This window comes from Nycticebus coucang, chromosome 10, assembly GCF_027406575.1.
Source record: "Nycticebus coucang isolate mNycCou1 chromosome 10, mNycCou1.pri, whole genome shotgun sequence".
Lineage (NCBI taxonomy): Eukaryota > Metazoa > Chordata > Mammalia > Primates > Lorisidae > Nycticebus > Nycticebus coucang.
In genome coordinates this window covers 50,224,551-50,241,318 of record NC_069789.1, presented here as the reverse complement: position 1 = coordinate 50,241,318, position 16,768 = coordinate 50,224,551, and the positions used below count along the sequence as shown (strand labels likewise).

The window sequence follows — 16,768 nt, the reverse complement described above, 5'->3', positions numbered from 1 at the left end:
TCAAACCCAGCCCTGGCCAAAAACTGCAAAAAAAAAAAAAAAAAGAAAGAAAAGAAAAAGTGGTGTACATTTATGATGATACATCATCTAGCTAAAATTTCCAAAAGTTTAGAACTAAATTTATTTTTTATAAAAAGCAGAACATTAATATAACATTTTACAGAGCCCCAAAATATCCATTAAAACATAAAATGGTCACATCTAGAAGTTCTATTTCTTAGAATTTATCCTATAAAACACTGTTCAAATAAGCAAGGATATGTGTATAAAAAAAGTTTGTTACAACATAAGTGTTCTCCAATAAGAAAATGAACAAGAAAAACATGATATAAAAGAAGAGAATAAATTCATGAAAAGAATGAAGGGTATCTCTAATACACTATTCCAAAAAAGACATACTACCAACTAACAAAGCAAACCACAAAATGGTATATACAGCACAATCTCATTTTTTAAAAAGAAGGAATACAACTTATGCGTTATTTAATGCACTGAAAAAAGTCTGGGAAAATGAATTTCAGCTATTAATGCTGACTATCAATGAGAGGTCACTGAACTCTTCGAATTCTGTTTTATACAAAAACATCCAAAAAATTATAAAAGCATATATTTCACTTTAAGAAAACTAATAAAATGACAACTTTATTTAAAATCACCAGATGAAAATTCATTGCACCCAAATGTGTGTGTATATATATATATATATTTTATAAGGAAAATAGTGCTATTTCAATGTAGTTATGCCTCATTTTATAGTAAATATATTTCACAGAAAAAATACAACTGAGCATAGTTTTCAAACCTCAGGATTCTACAAAGAAGCATCTAGGGTTCCTCAAATGCCTGACATGAATTATCAAAGGCTGATTCTACCTGAGTATTCACTTTTACCCTACCCTCATGTCAAGCTTCCTGTGCATCACAGTTGGGGAGTGGGGAGAGCCACTGGAAGCCAATTTTGCTCTATACATATTTCAAAATTAAGAAATGTACAAACCTTTTCACTCAGTAATTCTACTTCTAGGAATTCCTCCTACAGATGTGCAAAATGAGGCATATACAAGGCTATTTACTGCAGCACTATATGTAAAAGCAAAAAATGAAAACAACTAGAAAGAGAGACTAGCTCGAATTCGTAGAAACAGAAAGTAGATTGGTGGGTACCAGGGGTTAGGGGTGAATTTTTGTTTAATAAGTACAGAACTTCAGTTTTGCAAGATGGAAAAAATTTAGACATTGGTTGCACAACAATGTGAATATACTTAACAATTAAGCTAAACTAACTGCCAGGTGTGGGAGCTCATGCCTATAATCCCAGCACTGTGGGAGGCTGTGGCAGGAGGACTACTTGAAGCCGGCAAGTCAAGACTAGCCTGAGCAACATGAGACCCTGATTATACAAAAAAATAAGAAAAAAATTAGCCAGGTGTAGTGGTATGTGCCTAACTACTCAGTAGGCTGAGGTGGGAGGAACGCTTGGGCAGTGAGATATGACTGCACCGCTGTACTCCAGGCTGGTTGACAGAGCAAGCTCCTGTCTAAAAAAAAGGAAAAAAGTTAAGATGGTAAATTGTATGTTAGTGTATTTTACTACAATTAAAAGTTTTAAAAGGGAGACTAGCTAAATAACATATAATATATCCATTCATTGGACTATTATGTAATTCAAGCACTTATGTACTAATATGGAATGATATACCTAAGAAATGCAGAGTGTAGAATAGAGTGAAGGGGCGGTGCCTTTGGCTCAGTGAGTAGGGCGCCGGCCCCATATGCCGAGGGTGGCGGGTTCAAGCCCAGCCCCGGCCAAACTGCAACAACAACAAAAAATATATCCGGGCGTTGTGGCGGGCGCCTGTGGTCCCCGCTGCTCGGGAGGCTGAGGCAGGAGAATCGTGTAAGCCCAAGAGTTAGAGGTTGCTGTGAGCCATGTGACGCCACGGCACTCTACCCGAGGGCGGTACAGTGAGACTCTGTCTCTACAAAAAAAAAAAAAAAAAAAGAATAGACTGAAGGACGCCACTAGTTGCGCTTTTAAGAATGGAGAATATAGTCACTAAATGAAAACTTCCCATTATGTCCCTGCTGAGAGTCTTCTATGGAGACATACACAGACACATACACATGCATCCCCTCCATTCTTTCATTAATTCATTCTTTAGTCAATAAACCAGCATCAGGTAGTGTTAGGTGTCGTGGATATGAAACAAAGAAGAACGTTTCAAGTACGATTCCAAAGTGAATAGCAGTTAAAAGTCTCAAGAAAAGCTTGGCTTGGTTGTATAAATATTAAGCTACTAAGAGGTAATGTGGAAAGTTTTCTGGCTCCACACCTGTATTAATAGATGTTTCATAACTGAACAGTCCTTTAATGCAATCTCTGCTACATGAATGGAAAATACTACATACCAAGTCCCATGCAGTGGGAAAGCATATACGTAAATTTAACTGCAAATACAAATAAGTTTTTTTGCATAAAATGTGTTACTTGCTTGCTTTATGTAAAGTAGATAAACCTGGTAAGAGTGATTGGTTTAAATATCAAAACATAAATTAAATTTGGATCCCTCTACATTGGGTTGAATAGTATATCATGAAAGTTGATGTGCATCTGTGAATGAAGTTAAGATTAGGTCACACTGGATTAGGATGGGCTGTTAACAGGAATCTAACATGATTGCCCTGTAAGAAGTGGGGAATTTGGACACAGACACACAGGAAGAACGCTGTGTGATAACAGAGGCAGAGAGTGAAGTGATGTGCGTACAAGACAAGGGAGACCAAGGATAGTGGTCAACCACCAAAAGCTGGGAAGAGGTGAGGACAGATCCTCCCCTAGGGCCTTCAGAGAGAGCATGGCCCTGTTGACACCTCAATTTCGGACTTTTAATCTCTGAAACTGAGAATAAATTAATGCTGTTTTAAGCCACCTACCTTGTGGTACTTTGTTATGGCAGCTCTAAGGAATGAATATAACACCTCCCCTAATTTTCCGTATCCTCTCTCTCCCCTCAGAAATTTTCCCCCAAAATTTTAGGGTTTTTTCCTATCAAGTATGGAAACAGATTTTACTATTTACTATCTAGAATATTTTAATAGACATCTAACATTATACAAATTGTTTTTAATGTTTCTCTCTAAATACTTTAAAAGTATAATTACGAGTTAATCCAATATGTTTTATCATTCAACCAGAACCTAGCCAAAATTTATTTTCAGACTAAATGTGAAGAGTTATCAAGACTCACGTGGCATGCTAAATCAAAGAAATGATGATGGCTAGATCAATTTTCTTTTTTTGGAGACAGGTTCTCACTTTGTCACCCTTGGTAGAGTTCCATGGCATTATAGCTCATAGCAATCTCAAATTCTTGGGCTTGAGCAATCCTCTTGCTTCAGCCTCTCCAGCAGCTGGGACTACAGGCACTTGCCACAAGTCTGGTGACTTTTTGAAACAGGGTCTCATTCTTGCTCAGGCTGATCTCGAATTCCTAAGTTCAAGCAATCCACTCACCTCAGCCTCCCAGAGTGCTAGGATTACAGGTATAAGCCACCCCTCCCAGCCTAGATCAAATTTTAATCAAGAAATCATCCTGGGGCGGTGCCTGTGGCTCAGTTGGTAGGGTGCCGGCCCCATATACCGAGGGTGGCGGGTTCAAGCCCGGCCCCGGCTGACCTGCAACAAAAAAATAGCAGGGCGTTGTGGCGGCCGCCTGTAGTCCCAGCTACTCGGGAGACTGAGGCAAGAGAATAGCTTAAGCCCAGGAGTTGGAGGTTGCTGTGAGCTGTGTGATGCCACGGCACTCTACCGAGGGCCATAAAGTGAGACTCTGTCTCTACAAAAAAAAAAAAAAAAAAATTATTAAAAATTCCAAGATGGTGGGCGGCGCCTGTGGCTCAGTCGGTAGGGCGCCGGCCCCATATGCCGAGGGTGGCGGGTTCAAACCCGGATCCGGCCAAACTGCAACCAAAAAATGGCCGGGTGTTGTGGCGGGCGCCTGTAGTCCCAGCTACTCGGGAGGCTGAGGCAAGTGAATCGCTTAAGCCCAGGAGTTGGAAGTTGCTGTGAGCTGTGTGATGCCATGGCACTCTACCAAGGGCCATAAAGTGAGACTCCGTCTCTACAAAAAAAAAAAAAAGAAATCATCCTGACATAGCAATAAAGCCATGCTGAATTTTATAATAAATCCTAATTTTTATTCAACAACAAATGGAATTTCTAATATATGGGGTATTCTTCTTTTAGAACAAGCTTCCAGGATCACTACTGGAAAGTTAAGTAACTAACAAAATTTATTTCCTACAGGAAGTAGCTATGTTCCTAAGGTCCTGACCTGCTATCACAGAATCAGTAAATGTAAAAATAAAGCTAATATCTTAACCAAGGGAGAGGATTACTCTCATGTTAAACTACAGAAGCTCTGGACACCTGCCAGTTCTTACATTGCACTTGATTAGAAGAACAGAAATATTCTATCACACTGTTCTGTGAAATAAATTCTCCAAAAAAAATTGGGTCAGGTCCATTTCCAAAGGGAATAGAGGACAGAGAATAAAAACTGGAAAAGAGTTTTCTAGTTGTAATAAATTTTTAAAATTCTTATTAAAAGCCAAAACTAAAGATTATCACCTACTATACATATCCCCCCTCAATTCTATATACCAATATACTTTCCCCAAAAGTTATATATTAGAATAGATTAGGACAGTTCACATTTCAAAAAGTAAATAAAAACACCAATAATCCACAGATTCCTTAAAAACAGTGAAGCTAAAGCCATTATACTGACCCACAAAGAAGAATTAATTTGAAAAAGAAAGATTACTTAATATACAAACATAATAAATTACTTTTCAAAGTTTCAAAAGCATTTTTCTGTGCCTTAGTTTTCTCACTTTGAAATATTAACATTAATACTGCCCAAACATGTTGTGAAAATGAATGAAATATAACTGATAATACCATAGAGACCTTAGTAATTGGATTACATGACAGGGAAGTCACTTCTGGAATCACTGTTAACTAAAAAAGCCATATGGCTGCTGTGTCACGTAAAGTCAGATATTCTAATATGGATAGTAAAAATTAAAGAGCAAAAATAATCCATGAATGCATCTCTCATAGCTCAAAGAAATGTGGCTTTCATTAGCTGTGGTTAAAGGTAAACGGGCCTAGAATTATCTAAGGTTAGGGGTTAAGTGGAGAAAATGAAGCAAAAGAGAAGGGAATGAGGATGTTAATTAAGAATGGCCATGAGAGGCTAGGCACTGTGGCTCACACTTGTAATCCTAGCCTTCTGGGAGACTGAGGTGGGAGGGTGGCTTGAACTCAGGCGTTCCAAGACCAGCCTGAGCTAGAGCAAGACCCCATCTCTACTAAAAATAGAAAAGCTAGCCAGGCAAGAGGCACAGGCCCATAGTCGCAGCTACTTGGGAGGCTGAGGCAAGAGGATCATGTGAGCCCAGGAGTTGGAGATTGCTGTGAGCGAGGCTCATGCCATGGCACTCTAGCCTGGGCAAGAGTGTGACTCCGTCTCAGAAAAAAGAATGGATGTGAGAAAGTGGTTTGAGGTACTGATTACAGAGGGGAGATCAGTGAAGAAAAGAAGCCAAGCAAGGGGATGATTAACTAGAGGCAAAGGGTCAGGGCAATAACAAGAAAGGTACTTAATGCCACCTCCATCTCCACATTCTATTCAAACAACCTGAAAGAAGGCCCAGACATTTTGAAAAATTGAAGTGTTGATAAGTTTTATTTTATTTTTATAAAGCAAAAATACAGACTACACTAGGAAATCATGTTCAATGCCCCCTTTATGGCACTTAACATTCAAGAAGTTGAAATCTGACAGAGCAAGGCTCAAGGTGTAGCTTTTGGAGGTATTATTTACAACTAAAAAAAAAATAGTGGTATATATTATTAAATTGATATATAAGTAACAATCTTACTGGCTAACATTTATAGAATGCTTATTTTATGCCTTGTAATCACCTACTCCGCATATCCCCACTCAATTCTATATACCAATACACTAATAGAAAATAATTTATATTATTTACTTATTTAATTTTCACAATTCCAAACATACAGATACTGCCATCCCCAACTTAAAAATGAGAAAATGAGGGCGGCGCCTGTGGCTCAAGGAGTAGGGTGCCGGCCCTGTATGCCAGAGGTGGCAGGTTCAAACACGACCCTAGCCAAAAACTGCAACAACAAAAAAAATTAATTAATTAAATTTAAAAAATGAGAAAATGAGACACAAAAGGGTAAGCAGTATTTTCAAAGTTATACAGTTAGGTGGTAGATGAACTGGGATCGGAAACCCCTGTATATCATACCGCCACTGCTGGCATGCTTCAGGTCCGAGAACCTTTAGAACAGGAGCTTGGCTAAATCACCCCTGCCAGCCCTAAAGTTGCCTATGATTGTATCAGGGAGTAGGCTGGAAAAGCCCAGTATCAAAGTCCTCAACAAATAAGGCTGATGGGTGGTAGCAATAAGGAGGGATAGGGAAGTATATAACCAAAGAACTAAGTGTTTTTTGAATGACAGTGGAGTAATAACCAAATCTGAAGAGATAATGGTATAAGAAAAAAATCAATATTGTCTTTGGGCACTGTTGTGACATCTTGAATAGAGTATGCTCAGTTTAGAATTCACTCTTTTCCCCAGTCTTCTCCACCTTAGCAAAGAATGCCATTGTCCACCTAGTTATCTTAAGACAAAACCTAACACCATCTTTATTGCTCCCTTTCCTTCATCCTCCACATTCAATCCCTCTCATGCATCCTTTATGTCTCTCCTTTAATACTACCACTGCCATCCAAGCCACTAATAACTCTGGCCTGGATTTCTGCAGTGACATCCTAACTAGTTTTCTTGCTTCTAATCTGGCCACCTACTTAAAAGACATTTCTAGAATTCTAATTTCAAATATTTTTAAAATTGTAATCACTATTAGCAAGCATAAATTAAGGAAAAGCAGGAAAATCAAAGATAATTAACTAGTAATTAACTGGTATTGACATTTGCATTAAGTTAAAATTCACATTATTTTCAAAAGGGAAGCTATTGGCATTTTAGGGAAGCAATTTTTCCTCCTACAGTCAGCTATTCACACTACAAAACCTTTAGCATCCCTAGCCTATAGCCTCTATTACAATCCAAAAGGGCAATTTTAAACATCCTGCCTTTACCCTCAGCCTGTTTGAGAACTACTAAGTTAAAGGGTTCAAAACAAGCAGGTTAATATAAGCCTGTGGTAAAATCAGGGTGAGGTTGAATAGCAAGTGACACAAGGACTAAATAAATGTGTACGGGAAACAAAGATCCATCTCTCTGATCCCCTCCCTTACCCCTACCCAGCTCCCAGGGTATATCAGCGCAGAGTTCAGAAGAACTTTCTCCAGAAAATCTGACTAGATCAAGAGAAAAAATAAAATAAAAATATTGACATTTGTGGTTCCCCCAATGAAACACTGCCACCAGATCACACTACCATGAGGCTCAATGTCAACCTTTAGCTACTTGCAAGTCTACTAATTAACATTTTAATCTCTTACTCTCAAAACAAAAACAAATAATTGAAGGAAAGTATGAGTATGCCACCCTAGAATATGTCACAGTGGCACACAGATTATTTTGAGCTGATGGCAATAGAGAAAACAGCAGATGCAGAAAGGGCTCTTTGTCTTTTCACCTAGAAGTAAGGCATAAATTCCTCCTAAGAACATTACACTCCTGACACCAGGAAGAAGAAACATTTTTAGCCCTGAAAGTGGGAAGTCGATATGGAGATGAGTTTGCACAATAAACCTTACCAAAATAATCCTTTTATTCTGTTAGTTTCTCCCATATATTTCCTAGACACTTTCCCAAACTTACTGCCTCTAGAAACCCAAACAACCTTTCCTTCATCTAATCACTTCTCTACAGTGTATTACCCTTTGTTAAAATGGTATATAAGATCCTCAATCTAACTGCTTCTTTGGAGTTCTCAGTTCTTTTCTATGAAGACCCTGGTACCACATAAAAATATTAACGTCAAACAAACTTTGTAAGAGCTTCTCCTGTCAGTCTGTCTTTTGTTAGCCTAAGTTATGGGCCTCAGACACAAAAATCTAAGAAGGCAAAGCAAAAGTTTTTCCTCCTCTGCATAATCATATATTATGACATATTAATAGATATGTGAAAAAATTCCCAATGTAAAAGAGAGCAAAACAAACAGAAAAATAAAGACTCAGGAAAACAAAGACAATGCAAAAAACCCCCAAAACTTCAAAAGAGACCAGCTGTAATATCTATATTGAGGCAAAAGATAAGATTATGATGATAACCATGAGGCCAGTGGGAAAAAAGCAGTTAGAAATTAACATAATACTCAAAATGAAAGTCTCAATAGAAAAACTGAGAGATAAAGCCAGAAAAATCTTCCAAACAGTAGATAAAAAGACAAGATGAAAAACAGGAGAGAAAAGATTTTCTTTTTTTGAGACAGAGTCTCCCTTTGTCACCCTCAGAAGAGTGGCGGGGTGTCATAGCTCACAGCAACTTCAACCTCTTGGGCTCAAGTGATCCTCTTGCCTCAGCCTCCCAAGTAGCTGGGACTATAGCTCTTGCTCAGGCTGGTCTGGAACTTGTGACCTCAGGCAATCCACCTGCCTTGGCCTCCCAGAATGCTAGGATTAAAGGTGTTAGCTACCACACCTGGCCTTAGAGAAAAGATTTGAACATTAGAGTATCACTGCACAAAGTCTAATTTTCAAATGGCAGGAGTTCCAGAACAAAGGACAGGGAAAAAGAAATCAAATAGAAGATCCAAGAAACCATCAGATAGGAGAAAGAGGACACATACAAAGGACAGACTGACTTTCAACTTCTAGAAAGCTAAAATATTGTGGAGTTTTATCTTCTAAATTCTCAAGAGGGTAGTCATAGTGTCTCATACCTATAATCCTAGCAATGCTGGAGGCTGAGGCAGGTGGACTGCCTGAGCTCAGGAGTTTGAGGCTAACCTAAGTAAGAGTAAGACCCTGTCCCTACTAAAAAAAAAAAAAAACTAGCTGGGCATTTGGCAGATGCCTATAGTCCCAGCTACTTGGGAGGCTGAGACAAAAGGATTGCTTAAACCCAAGAGTTTGAGGTTACTGTAAGCTATGACGCCACAACACTCTACGGAGGGCAAAAGAGTGAGACTCTGTCTAAAAAAAAAAAAAAAATCCTGAAGAAAGGATGGTCTCAATTGATTGTTCACAGTCAGTTACAGAACAAATTCCTTGTCCTGAAGAAAAACTATTTCCAACCTAGAATTTTCTACCCAGCCAAAGTATCAATTAGGTATGAGGGTAGAAAAACATTTTCAAGTGTACAACTATTTTTTTTTTTAGTCGGAGTCTCATTCTGTTGCCTGATCTCCAACGCCTAAGCTCAAGCTCCTGTCTCAGCCTCGCAGAGTGCTAGGGTTACAGGTGTGAGCCACCAAGCATGGCCACATGTGCAACATTTTAAAAATTAATCTCACATTCTCAGGAAGAAATTGGATGATGAAGCACGGTGATGTGCTTCACTGAAATGAAGTAAATCAAGAAAGAGAAAGACATGTGACGCAAAATGTTGAGAATGCAACCCAAACGAGGCAAGAAGCATTTCTAAGATGATAGAGAAGGGAGGTAATCAGGATGTGAGCTGTGCACCAGCCTTAGTCCAAACGGAAGCAAGTTAGAAGTTTCCAACAAAGAAGAAATTAACAGAGTAGCATCTGAATGACTTAAAGACAGCTCTAAAACTGACAAGGAGTTTAGAGGTGAATTACTGATCATTTCATAAAGAAGTACACAAAGCAAAAAGTAAAAATTATTAAATCTAGGGAAAACCGTGTAGGAAAGTAAAATTAATAATTTTACATATGGCTCAGCTATGAATAAATAAATGTATATATTCATAATAAAGAATAACTTTGAATACTGACATAAACAAAATTATAATAAAATTCAAATATAAACTAGAATATTTACCTTTAAAACATAATTTTAAAATAGGGTAGCAGCAAGTCTTTTCTAATAAGGGATGGCCTTCTGAATATTAAAATAATGTATATTCATTACAGTAAGTCAGAACAATACCAAAACACAAAGAAGAAAACCACCCAAAATCTCACTATCCAGGGATAAGAAACACTATTAAAATTTTATACTATATCTCCCAGTGATTTTTCTATGTGTGCTAACTTTTCAAACCAAAAAAGAATGATTCTTAACATACTTTTTTATACCATTTGAAATTTAATATAGCATACAGAATTGGCTATCTCTAATATTCTCCCACAATATGATTTTTTTTTTTTTTTGAGACGTAGTTTCACTTTGTCATCCTGGGAAGAGTGCCCTGGTGTCATACCTCACAGCAAACTCAAACTCTTGGGCTCAAGCAATCCTCTTGCCTTAGCCTTGCAAGCAGCTGAGATGACAGGTGCCCATCACAACACCTGGCTATTTTTAGAGATGGGACCTTGCTCTTGCTCAGGCTGGTCTCAACTCCTGAATTCAAGGGATCCTCCCACTTTGGCCTCCCAGCGTGCTAGGATTACAGGCGTGAGCTACTGTACCCGGCCTCACAATAGGATTTTTAATGGCTATATAAAAATTTATTACACGTAAGTTACAAATGTATGAATTCTCTAATGCTATGTCCTAGTCAGTGATAACAATAAGTATTACACAAATAAACATACAAAAGAAAGTACTGGGGTTTCTGCTCCAAAAGTATAGTGACTTTCTTAAAATAAAGAGTAAAAATGTTCCTACAAACAAATGTTAAGTCAGGAAAAAAAACCCCAAAGCAGGAAAGTTTATTTGGGGAGGTAATGAACTGCTCTATTATCTTGATTGTGGTGCTGGTTACGTAACTCCACATGTCTTTTAAAACTCACAGACTGGGGCCAGACATGTAGCTCATGCCTGTAATCCCAGCACTTGGGAGGCTGAGGCCGGTGGATGGTCACCTGAGCTTAGGAGTTTGAGATCAGCCTAAGCAGAGAGAGACCAGTCTTTAAAAAATAGTTGGGCATTGTGGCGGGCGCCTGTAGTCCCAGCTACTTGGGAGGCTGAGGCAAGAGAATCACTTAAGCTGTGAGGTTGCTGTGAGCTGTTATGCCGTAGCACTCTACCAAGGGCCACAAAGTGAGACTCTGTCAAAAAAAAAAAAAAAAAAACAAAGAAAAGAAAATCTTATAGACTGTATACTGAAAAAAGTAAATTTCACTGTTGTAAATTATACTGCTATAAACTTAACTAAAAACACACACAAAATTAAAAGACATAAAGACTTTTGAACATATTCTTTTTTTTTTTGCAGTTTTTGGCTGGGGCCTGGCTTGAACCCGCCACCCTCGGTATATGGGGCCGGCACTCTACTCCTTGAGCCACAGGTGCCGCCCTGCAATTCTTTGAGATAGTGAAAAAATTCATATGGAAATTTGGAATTTTTTGGATATAAGTAAGTTCTACATTGGTATAATACTAAAAGAATACCAAAGAATCAAAAGCAACAGCAGAAATCAATGAAGTCGATAAAACAAAAAACTAGACAAATAAAAAATCAATGAAACCAAAAGCAACTACTGGAACTGTCAATACAATATATAAAATTAATTTCTAACAAAACTAACAAAGAAAAATCATCAATGTCAGGAACAAAAGAAAAGACATACTGCAGATGTTTCTTGACATATGATGGAACTATGTTCCAATAAACCCAATCTAAGTTTAATTATCACGAGTTGAAAGTGTATCTAATACATCTAACCTACAAAACATAAAAGCTTACCCTATCCTACCTACAATGTGCTCAGAACACTGACATTATCCTCCAATTGGGCAAAATTTAACACACAGCCTATTTTATAATGCAGTATTAAATATCTCATGTAATTTACTGAATACTGTACTGAAAGAGAAAACAACGGTTGATTGGTACAAGCATTAGTAAATGAGTGTTGCTTTCACACCATTGTAAAGTCAAAAATCACAAGTCAGACCATCAGAAGTAGGGGAACTGTACTATGAATAACCTTAGAAACTTAAATTTGACAACTTAGATGACATGTACCAATTCCTTGAAAACCACCAACTATTAACTACCCAAACTCAAACAAGATAAAATAAATAACCCATTTCTATTAAAGAAATTGATTTTATAGTTAAAAACATTCCAAGAAATAATTTGCCTGGCCCAGATGATTTCACTGGCATATTCCTCCAAACATTTTAAAAAAGAAACAATACAAATTGTATACAATCTTCTTTCAGAAAATAGAAAAGGAGGAAATACCCCCAAGTTTATTTTATGAATCTAGCATTGCCCAGATAACATAACCAGAAGACAAAAATTACAGACTAATATTCATCATGAATAAAAGCAAAAATCCTCAACAGAATATTAGCAAATAGAATCTAACAATATACACCATGACCAAGTTAGGTTTATTCCAGGAATGCAAGGCTACTGATTCAATAATCAATCAATGCAATTCACTATCTTAAATCTAGTTCAATAATAAAAAGAAATAAAAAGCATACAACTGGAAAAGTAGTGAGAATGGAAATCCCAATAGTAATTTAACCTCTGCAAAATCCTCAACTTGCTCAAAAGTTTGTTTTCTCAACCTTTTAAACAGTTCCTTTCATTTATCTGTAAGTTGACCAACAGAGTACTACACTAAATTTAGAGATGAGAATTTAAATCAAAGGTACTTTATTTATGTATTTATTTATTTTTTTTTGTAGAGACAGAGTCTCACTTTATGCCCCTTGGTAGAGTGCCGTGGCATCACACAGCTTACAGCAACCTCCAACTCCTGGGCTTCAGTGATTCTCTTGCCTCAGCCTCCCGAGTAGCTGGGACTACAGGAGCCCGCCACAATGCCCGGCTATTTTTTGGTTGCAGTTTGGCCGGGGCTGGGTTTGAACCCGCCACCCTCAGTATATGGGGCCGGCGCCTTACCGAATGAGCCACAGGCGCCACCCTTATTTATTTATTTATTAAATCATAACTGTGTACAATAATGAAATCATGAGGTACAATGTGCTGGTTCCATATACAGTCTGAAATATTTTCACCAAACTGGTTAACATAGCCTTCATGGCATTTTCTTAATTATTGTATTCAAACCCTTAAAAATCAAAGGTACTTTAATTTTATTCCACTGGGAAAATTTTAATGAAGTAATATAGAATTCAGCAGAAGTAATGCCCTTTTGTGCTTGAGTGTGATATCATTGCGTTACAGAATTACATGCTTTTGGTTTTGTAATAAAAGATTGGTATAGATTTGGGGGGCTGGGGGGCAATGCAGCCTTTATTCCACTCAGGTACAAGTGAGCTGAGTTTGAAAAGGAAGTCAAGATTGGTATAGATTACCAGCTCATTAAAAAGGGGCATTATTTGTACTGTTATTTGTAGTTTGCATCACTGGCATATTTTCTATAACATAACAATATCACATTTCAAGCATAAAAGGGTGTTACTTGGGCCAGACCCTGTAGAATTGATTAATATCAATTTAGATTGCTAAAATGAGTTACTGGAAAAAGGGAAATTCTAACTTTTCCTAAAGGTAAAAGTCTACACAAAATCATATACAATAGGGGTTTTGACCTTAAAGAAATTTAGAGCTAGAAAGGAATTTTGAGATAGTTTAATACAAACCCCTCACTTCACAGATATTTTAAATCAAATACAAGAAACAGAATTCTATGACTCTTCCCTGCCTGACTAAATTAGTTGCAAAGAAAAACACACAGATGGTAAGTATAATTAATTTAGATTGCCTCCTGCTCATTATTCCCCAAAGTACTTATTGATATATTCATTCATTCAACTGGTTTTAATTCTCTTCAGAGACATGGGGGTCCACTACTGTGGAAGACATAAAAGCATATTAGAATTTTATCATGAACTAATTACAACTTACGAAATTCAGCTATATGAATTTTGCAGAAACAAAAAAAAAAAAAGAGAGAAAACGTAGGTGAGGGAATAGAAAGGGTAGAAGGAAAGAGGAAAGAAACAGAAATATGTTTTGAATAGTAGACACAATTTTGCCAGCCTTTCCAGTCAACAGATGTATATGCTCTGGAGTAAGGACGAGGCTGAAATTTTGAATATACTGTTCAAAATGTTTAGTTATCATGTGCCCATCAGCATGTTAAGCATCACTTGGCTATATGATTTTAAAGATATCTTTTTCCCATATATTTCCCTTAAGCTGACTTTTAAATTGAGGTAATATGAGGGCAGGGGCCCTCAAGAAGTTTGCTCACTTATTGGAAGTAAAAGCAAACGGGGAAATAATACACATGAAAATACACAGGAGCTAGGAAAGAAGAAATCAATGTCAGCTGAAATATGAAGGGAAGAGAGACCAAAATCATGGGGGAACATGACTGGATGGAGTCCTTTTGGAACAGATACAAGAGGAAATAAGGTAAATCTGTAAATACAAATTCATATTATAGATTTACTTTTAAAAGTCAGATACTAAAATATAGACCAGGAAATATAAAATTCCTTTTTTATCACCATGCAGGTGACAACTGAGGGAAGTAGGCTTCCTATATGTGGCCATACAGAGTGGTGGGGACTGTGTTTAAATAGAGAGTGCATGTCCCATCCAAAGAGGGCAGCCATTATTCAGTTGCAATCTCTTGCTGATATTTGGGAATGAGGAACCAAGCTATATCCTCCAATCCTTTGGGAGCAATTGGAAACTCCAGAGATTTTATACGAAAGAGAACATTAATAATGAAGGCAGATTAGATTCCTGGGCAAGCAGGAAGGAATGGAATACAAACAAAGGGACTGGCTCTTGATAGGAGGAACATCCCACACTGTAGCAGGCGAGATAAAGGACAGGAGTACCAAACTAAAAGGGAAGGCTGAAGAAGTAGGCTTGGGCTGGGCTGCGGAGGATTTTGAATATTATCTCATAAACAACAGAAAGCCAGTGAATAAAAGGAACCACCAATAGGTGTGGCACAGAGGGAAGGAATGAAGAGCTGTGGGAATGAGAATAAGTAGTTGTTTGTTAAATGGGGATTTTTTTTTTTAGGATGAGAATGTCTTCACTTTAGATCCTGGAAGATAAGAGCAATGATAGAAGGAGATGGCATTGGTGAGGGGAAGGGAGGAAGATGAATTATCAACCTGGGATAAGAGACTTATCTACAGATCAATGAATAAATTAGGCAAGGAGGAGAACCCAAAAGGGGAAGGGTCAGCAGAGCACAGTCCCAAGTCACCAACCAAATCCATGGTAAAGAGGATAAAGAGAGAAGTTAAAAACTGACCTAGGAATAGGAATTGTTCAGAAAGTTATCACAAATACAGATATCCTAAGTGGAAATGAGCTAGACAAAGCTGGAGATGCCCCTCAAAATTAGGAAGCAGAATGTACAGGGTTCACACCAGCCAAATGTCTCAGAGAACTTAAAGCAAAGAAATTCATAGTTGGGGCTAAGGTATCCTTTGATTTAAGGCTTGGCCACATTCCCAATTTTTGTTTTTTTGTTTTTTTTTTTTGTAGAGACAGAGTCTCACTCTATGGCCCTCGGTGGAGTGCCATGGCCTCACACAGCTCACAGCAACCTCCAGCTCCTGGGCTTAAGCGATTCTCTTGCCTCAGCCTCCCGAGTAGCTGGGACTACAGGCGCCCGCCACAACGCCCGGCTATTTTTGGTTGCAGTTTGGCCGGGGCCGGGTTTGAACCCGCCACCCTTGGTATATGGGGCCGGCACCTTACCGAATGAGCCACAGGCGCCGCCCTACATTCCCAATTTTTGAAATCTAGGAAGGTAAAAGACATACCAGCCAGGTATCGGTCTTATTTAAAGCTAAGGATCAGAGAAGATAATTGAGCAAGGTAATACTGTAAGTAAGCACTATAAATCTGACTAAAATCCAGTCAAACTACAGCACAGCTAGCCCCCTGTCTAAGGAGATTACTGACAATTTAGCTAAATGTGAAGTGCTCTATGTTTTCGTGGTATAATAGACAAAACGTGGACCTTAGGAAACAAGACCATCACTCAATAAATTAGGTCTGTCCCTTGCTAGCTCTATCACCCCCATTGAGCAAGTTACTTAATTTCCACCAGGCTTCGTTTGCTCATTTACATAATAGAGTAGTCACCACCTCTCTCACAGCACTGCTTTCAGCATTAAATAAGAAACCATGTATAAGCACTGCTAAAAGGCCTACCACAACAGGAACTCAAGGTAAGTTTCCCTTCTTCCTGGAGGCATTACCAGTTATCTATGCTTTGCATAGATTAGAAGTTAGACTCCCTGCTGCAGAATGAAGTAAAAAAGGCTTGGGAAAGGCTTTCTTTTTAACAATGACTCTTATCAGAAGATAAATAGTTCCTCAGAAAATCAGAGAAATTAAAGAGCAAACTATAAAATGATAGAATCTAAGATGAGAAGGAAAAAACATCTCAAGACTAGTATTAATAGGATGATGAACGTAAGACACAGAGAGAGGACAGAAAGATAAGATTACACAACTGGGACACACTATAGGTATAAGCTTCTCAGTGAACAAGGAGCCCAAACCTAACCCAGAGTCCATGGGCTCTACAGATGAACTTCATAGAGTTGTGACCCTTAAAACCATAAAATTGTGAGCATGTGCAAAAGTTCTGTGGAAAGCCAAAAAATGCACCCCACAACCAAGATACCCATGTCAAATCCCTGGAACGTGTGCCTTATC

General features: G+C 38.0%; 1 protein-coding gene across 3 annotated transcripts in view; it reads right to left on the bottom strand.

Moving 5' to 3' along the window:
• Window positions 1-16,768, bottom strand: part of LPGAT1 (lysophosphatidylglycerol acyltransferase 1) — a 95,859-nt gene that overhangs the window by 57,425 nt on the left and 21,666 nt on the right. The window lies entirely within an intron of this gene.